This window comes from Notolepis coatsorum (genome assembly GCF_963971535.1).
Source record: "Notolepis coatsorum genome assembly, chromosome: 1".
NCBI lineage: Eukaryota > Metazoa > Chordata > Actinopteri > Aulopiformes > Paralepididae > Notolepis > Notolepis coatsorum.
Window position 1 is genome coordinate 15,789,485 of NC_140165.1, and position 7,500 is coordinate 15,796,984.

The 7,500-nt window shown below is 42.3% G+C and overlaps 1 pseudogene across 1 annotated transcript in view; it reads left to right on the top strand.

Moving 5' to 3' along the window:
* Nucleotides 1–7,500, top strand: part of LOC311224273 (dynein regulatory complex protein 11-like) — a 140,858-nt pseudogene that overhangs the window by 60,686 nt on the left and 72,672 nt on the right. The gene's annotated exons all lie outside the window — the stretch shown is intronic.

Here is a 7,500-nt window from a genome sequence, read left to right on the forward strand (position 1 = left end):
GTCTCTCTCTCTCTCTTTCTAACACACACATTCGCACAAACACACTCTCTCTCTCTCTCTCTCTCTCTCTCTCTCTCTCTCTCTCTCTCTCTCTCTCTCTCTCTCTCCACACACACATGCACAACACACTATCTCTCTCTCCTACTATCAAACACACACACACACACTATGCACAAACACACTATCTCTCTCCTACTATCACACACACACACATGCACAACCACACTATCTCTCTCTCCTATTATCACACACACACACACACACAATCGCATACACATTCACTCGCCTCGCCTTCACTCCCAGACATATTTATCTACACACACTACCCCCCTCTCTATCTCTCTCTCTCACACATAGCCTTCAAGTTGTACACACATACAGTAAGCACACACACCCATCCTTCTCATAGTATCCATCGTTATCCAGATATCTCCATACATCATATCTATAATTCCAGATATCTCTGTACATCATATCTATAATTATAGTATGTATGTCAATCCGCCACTTAGTTTTGTCCTACTCTCTTGTATAAATACTTTGTTAAGCGCATCATTCTTTAGATATCTAGGCTAAAGGGACCATTGCTGTAACCCATTCTGTCAGTAAACTCTATCCTTAAACAAAAACTCTGTTGTCCGCCTCCGTTAATAACCAGGTCAAGTTATTCCACATCACCGCGTGTTTCGTGTTAGTCGTCGTTGTACCGAGAGCTCAGTCAAGCTCTTTATTGTCTCTGATGGCGTGACTACCCATTATGTTTACATTTGGATCACTGATTGGACTTTTTAAACACATACAGGGCACCCAAGTGGCGACCATGTAACGCGCTGCGGTCGCCAAGCGGCCGACCCGGGTTCGATTCCCGGACCCGGCGTCCTTTGCCGAATGCCCCCCCCCCCGCTCTGTCTCCCGCTCTCCCTCTGTCTCTCTCTCTACCGGACTGCCCGGTAGTACAAACAAATAAAATCTACCAAAAAACATAATTAAAAAAATATAATAATAATAATAAACACATAACAGATATGATAACAAGGACAACACAGCGTAATAAGTATGAAGCGTTGTCACATGTGGTGAACTGGTCTTACACAGAGTTTATTTGTTTATTATATGGATCCCTATTAGTCTACACCATCGGTGAAGGACTATTCTTCCTGGGGTCCGAACACATAACTTAAAACATTGGAGTAATAACAAAACAAAAATAGCATAAAAAAAAACACTTTAGCTTAATACATTCTCAATATCTGCAAAATCACAACACAAAAAGGCTCCAACCACAAATACAATACTAACTAGAAAAATCAATAACTCAACTGTATTCATTATTCATAACAGTATTTTTCAACTTTTTTTTTTTAAGTAAATTTGTTGCTGATCATCATTATCTTCACAGGTATACAATTCCAGTTTGCAGCAGCTCTATACATTACGGTTCTCTTCTGTGCATTTGTTCTTGGTAGAGGTAGAGTAACATGAAGACCCAAGGCGTGTCTGGTGACAGAGCCATGTCTAGTATTGGTGTGGGTTGTAGTTCTGACCACAAAGACTCTACAAAGACTTTACACAGATATTAAACAAAAATGTTACAAGGCTGCATGCCAGCCTCTGATCCACTATAAGCCAAGACAGAGCGGCGTGCACTCCCTCAACACTGCTTCTCACAGAGCAGCGGAGAGAGAGGAGCGCCGTGCACGTGAGCCGCAGATCGGGAGTAAACAGGGAGTAGATGGTGTTTGTTCATAAACTACAACTTTAGGACAAAACACACGGATATAAATCACACTGAAGACCATCGCCGACCAGGAATATTCATTACCTCTTGGAGGTTCATAAGTGTAATATTAAATGTCCAGGGAGGGAAATGAGGTAAGTCAAATCCTGCAGCGGCCAGGAAATAGGCCTGAAAACTGATACTGGTAACGTTTCACAATGGTGTGAACATTCAATGGTGACCAGTGTTGGAAAGTACTTGCTTGACTTAACATGCTGCTCTAGCAAAACTCCATCGAAAAAAGCCCATTGAAAGCCCTGGGTCTCTTTTTTCAAAAGACAACACACACGTATGACAGTTTCCTTTATTTCCATCAAATTCATCAGGTTTCCGCCGGGATGCGGCGAGATATTTATGAACTCATAGTTCACTACTAACACTTAAAATCATTGATAAACAAATGTAGTGCTGAAAATATACACTTTGACTGCTGTTTTGATTAGGGTTAGGGTCTTGGCTACATTTGAGGGGGGGGGGATGCTACATTAATTAATCTACTATATTAATCTATTTATGAACTGAAATAAATCTCGGCCCGGTACAGGGACCATCGAGCTTAAGGGGTTAAATCTTGCTCTATGTGGTATAAAAATGGAACGTGTTGAAACCTGCAGATACCCTGGTTTAGTTATTTCAACCCATATTTTTTTAAGAGTGTTAGAAGGTCCCCTTCCCCTGTGGGAACAACTAGAACAGGGTGCACAGAGAGATTAGATGAAGAGGTTTGAGGTTAATCCAACTCAGCTGTGAGGATGAAGGTGTCATGGTGGACATTAAGAGCTTCCATATGCAGCCGCTGAGGTCTTATGTGTTCGACTATCCCTACTTAGTCCGGCAGCGTGGCTACATGAGTAGAGCTCTCATGAACAGAAGATCACCGGTTCGAGCCCCCGGTCAAGGCCGTTGTCGGAAAGTGGTATTGTTGTCCAGCAGGGGGCACTCTGTCCTCTGGATTAGTCGGTAACAATGCCCCTGTTATGGTGATAGGGACACATACAGCTGCGAGTGCCGTCCTTCAGATGAGAAGCTAAACCGAGGTCCTGACTGAATTCGCTGGTTAAAAGAACCCAGGGCGCTTATCGCAAAGAGTAGGAGGTTCCCCAACATTCCTGGCCAAATTCCCAATCAGGTCTCTGACATCAAGGCCACCTAATCCCTCCCCCTTAATTGGCTGATATCAATCCCTGTCGCCTGAGCCGTTCAGCCATTGTGTAGTGTGATGTGTGCCGGGTGCCAGTGTATGGCAGCCATTGAGCCCTGCGTAGCCGCAAGGTTGGGTGCTACCAGTGGTGGTGAAGGAGGCCATTTCCACCCTACATTGTGGGGAGCGCTTTGAGTGTCTAGAAAAGCGCTATATAAATGTAATGAATTATTATTATAATTATTACTTTCATGGAGGAATTATGTAGATCTGGTTGCCTTGAAGATGGACGCTCCCTAAAATCATATTTTGGCAGTGATGATGTGTGTACAAATTGTGTATTCATACGAGTGAATGTATTTGAGAGGTCAAAGGTGAGACATTGTTGATTCTCCATATTATCGTCAGTATCTCCTGTGAGTACCACTGTGAATGTGGATTCAAATAGTTATGATTTAACACGTTTATCGCCTTGCTGTCCACCGAGACGTTGGAGCCTGTCTGAGGACAGTATGCATTTGGTAGCGTCTGTATGTGGGTGGGTGTGTGGGTGTGTGAATCCGTGCAATATCTCTCAAACGCGTGTGGGAATATTGGGAAGTATTTTGGGGGAATTCATTTTACAGCATTCTCCATTGACTTTCATGTAGTCCTTTGTGTAGTTGTGGTACCTTTTTGGCTTCAAATGCTGCTACTGAGACTACTGCAATGTTCATTAATGTTCTCGCCAACCAAGCGACTGAGCAGTAAACAGATCTCACCATTGGAATCTGCGCTAATTGCACGTCGTAACTAGCTAGTGTTTCAGTCACTCAGTTGTGTTTTGAGAAATAATAACATAATTTGCAGCCTCGCTTGTCACTTCTTCTGTGTGTTTTTTTTTATTGTGTTTTTAATCCTTTATTTAACCAGGCTAATCACATTGATATTTCCACCTTTTTTCAAGTGGGCCCTCGCCAAGAAGTCGGCATACAGAAAATATAGAACATTAAAACAAACACAAATAAAAACAAGAGCACACAAATAAAAAAAAATTAGAAAATGTCTTCACATTTCAATGAAAACAGACGATATTAAAAACATGATCACTCCATGGCAAGAAGATTAAAAAGTCCACCTTTTGGTTGAATGAGTAAAGTGTATGTAAGTTGGTAGCTGCCCAGTTTGTTTGTATACATTACAGACAAATACCAATGTATGTCTTCTTAGTGCCAGGGATGACTGACCTGACAATTCATACAATATACAGTAGGGGCTGCCCCTGATTAGTCAGATAGTCGACTAATCGATCGAAAGGAGCCGTAGTCGACTGCCAACCTCTTAGTCGAATGCAAAAAAAAAACGTTTAATTATATATTTTTTAAATAAAAAAAATGTCTTTCCAAAAGCAAAGAGGCCTAGAAGCGTGGCTAACGCTAATGGTGCGCATACCAGCAAGGCTAACTGCTTAAGAAACAGGCACAGAGGCACTGAAAGAGGATTTCACCCATCTAATGAACATACTAGACTAGACAAATATCAAGATGTATCCATCAGTAGACCAATTGCATGCTTTCGCAGAGGACAAGAAGCCTTCAGTCGACTACTTCAGACATTAATATTTTATCATTTATTTTATTTATTATAAAAAAAATGTATAGTCGACTACCAGTCGACTATCTGCAAATTTCGGCCAATCAAAGTCGACTATACAAATACTTAGTCGGGGACAGCCCTAAGCAGTGAAATGTGAGGGATGACCCGTTTGTTCCAAATCGTAAGGCAGCATGACATATTGTGTCTAAAGGAGTTCACCATTGAAATCAGCAGTAACTGTACGTCACAACCAGCTAGTATTACTCAGTTGCATTTTGAGAAATCACAACACAACTTGCAGACTTCTGGTTGGGCAGTCAGGGCTTCGGTTTCGAATTGTGGACGACCTAATGCAAACGCTAGTGTATGCTCAAACTTGTGTATGCTAAAGAATCATGAATCTCAATCAAAACCACAAACTGCATGAAAGCACTTGTGACATCCTGAAAAGGCCACAAGAGACGCCGTCGACTAAAGACGCACTTCTTCAACCATTATCTGAATTAAAAAATAAATAAATAAAAATATCTAACCCTAACTAACCGTACTGTCATGCACTTGTCCTAATAAACTAACCTACACTGTAGCACTCAACACTTTGATGAACATTGTTGCTCAGCTGATAGAGTTGTGCCCTTCCTGATGGCTTGTCGTACAGAACTTGTAAGTCGCTTTGGATAAAAGGGTCAGCTAAATGACTAAATGTAAATGTAAATGACATACAACATATAAGATAAGAGATATTGCTTTATTGATCCCCTTGGGGAAATGCAGGCACCATATCAGCATGGGAGAGGGGGGAGGGGAGGTACAGGTAGTAAGAGACATGATACAGGTCATAGAATTATAGTACAAGTGGAGAAGTAAAAATACAAATAGAATAAAGGCAGTGTAAAACAATATACAATATAATTAACTCTGCGCATTTGGGCATGTAGGCAGTGTAAAAAAGGTCAAGGTGCAAGATGAGGGTATGTATGCCCTCTCAGTTATATTTGCCCTACAATAAACATAGTTACAATATATATATATATATATATATATAATATAAAATCTAATAACTAATATCTAATCTAATATATATAATAAAAAAAATGCCAAATGCTAACAATGCTTGCAAACAATATGCATACATGCCATACATCCTTCATTCATATTTATTACCAACTATAACATGCAGCAGACATATGTGGTCCAATGAGCACCCATTCTAGTTGTTAATGTATTTCTCCCTTCTTGTTGTATTGTTAATGTATTTCTCCCTTCTTGTTGTATTGTTCTCAGCATATCTGGAGCTCTCTAACATGGGCTGTGTGTCTCCACCAAAATACCTTAGCATGGTGAGAGAGAGAGAGAGAGAGAGAGAGAGAGAGAGAGAGAGAGAGAGAGAGAGAGAGAGAGAGAGAGAGAGAGAGAGAGTGAGAGAGAGACGAGAGAGAGAGAGAGAGAGAGAGACAGAGACAGAGACAGAGAGAGAGAGAGAGAGAGAGACAGAGACAGAGATAGAGATATAGAACGAACTTGCCAATTCTAATTTGATGTAGTACAAACAAAATGTTACCCCAAAGTATTACGAGATGACACATAAGCGATGGTTAACTTTGGCCACACGGGAAGAAAGAAAAAATATTCTTGGACCAAGAAACTCAGCGAGAACCCATAAAGGTCTCATTTATTTATCAAATGGAGACAACAACACACGCAAAATTCGGAGTGCATCCAAGCCGTCCCGGGAGTTAGTTACGTAACACCGGGCGTCCCTCCTTTACGGCCCGGGGAGCGTGGCGTTCCCCTCCCGAGGCCGCCACTCAGCTCTCAGGCAGCCCGTGTTCCTGGCAGTGAGCTGCACTGTGGCCTTCGTCTCGGGAGGCTTCCCGTATCCACGGATGATGTAGTAGCTCTTGAAACTCCTGGATCACTAGAGTCCCACCAGAGCCTTTCGATTCTGGTCACTCCCTCCCTGCTGCGAGCCCTGCGTAACGTCACCGTTACAGGAACACGCCAACATAGCTTCCCGTCTTCTCCAGAGAGAGAGAGATAAGAAGATGGATACCAGTTTCCTCTCTGTGCGTTCAGTAGAAAGATATCTGGCTGCACGTTAGCCTAGCTTAGCACAATGAATGGAAGAGGACAGTGCCGGTTAGCCTTCGGGAGAGGGGTTAGTTGGACAACGCCTAGGCTAACCGGCCATGTCCGCTTCCATGCATTGTGCTAAGCTAGGCTAATGTGCAGCCAGATAGCTTTCTACTGAACGCACAGAGAGGAAACTGGTATCTATCTTCTTGTCTCTCTCTGGAGAAGACGGTAAGCTAATTTCCCAAAATGTTGGCGAGTTCCTTTAAAGTTGGCACAACGTAGGGAAGTGAAATGGTGACAAGAATACATATCCATAGCCCACGTCGTGTAAATATGGACTTGAAAATGACCGCTATTTGTGTCGCAGTGCGGTACACGTTTTATTTATTTTTTCATTTGGCAGTTTACAGCGTGTGCAACGTAACTGTCACATTACTTCATAATCCTCTCATGTTTGTCTGTTGTTTGTTTAAGGGGCGTATCTCAGTTGCAGTGTAGTCATATCAAAAAACAACTGCGCTGTCTTTGGCTCATACTGTACTGTATATAGTGCGTTTCTACAACAGTTACAATATTGATGTATCGGAAGATTAGGGGTAAACAGGAACTGTTTTGTTTTTGTTTGTGTGTGTGTGTGTGTGTGTGTGTGTGTGTGTGTGTGTGTGTGTGTGTGTGTGTGTGTGTGTGTGGTGTGTGTGTGTGTGTGTGTGTGTGTGTGTGTGTGTGTTTGTTTGTGTGACGTGAGCGAGAGTGGTTCTATGTGAATGTGTGTGGTTGTAGTGTGTGTGTGTGTGTGTGTGTGTGTGTGTGTGTGTGTGTGTGTGTGTGTGTGTGTGTGTGTGTGTGTGTGTGTGTGTGTGTGTGTGTGTGTGTGTGCGTGCGTGCGTGTGTGTGTGTGTGTGTGTACATATGAGTACACACGACATGTGCA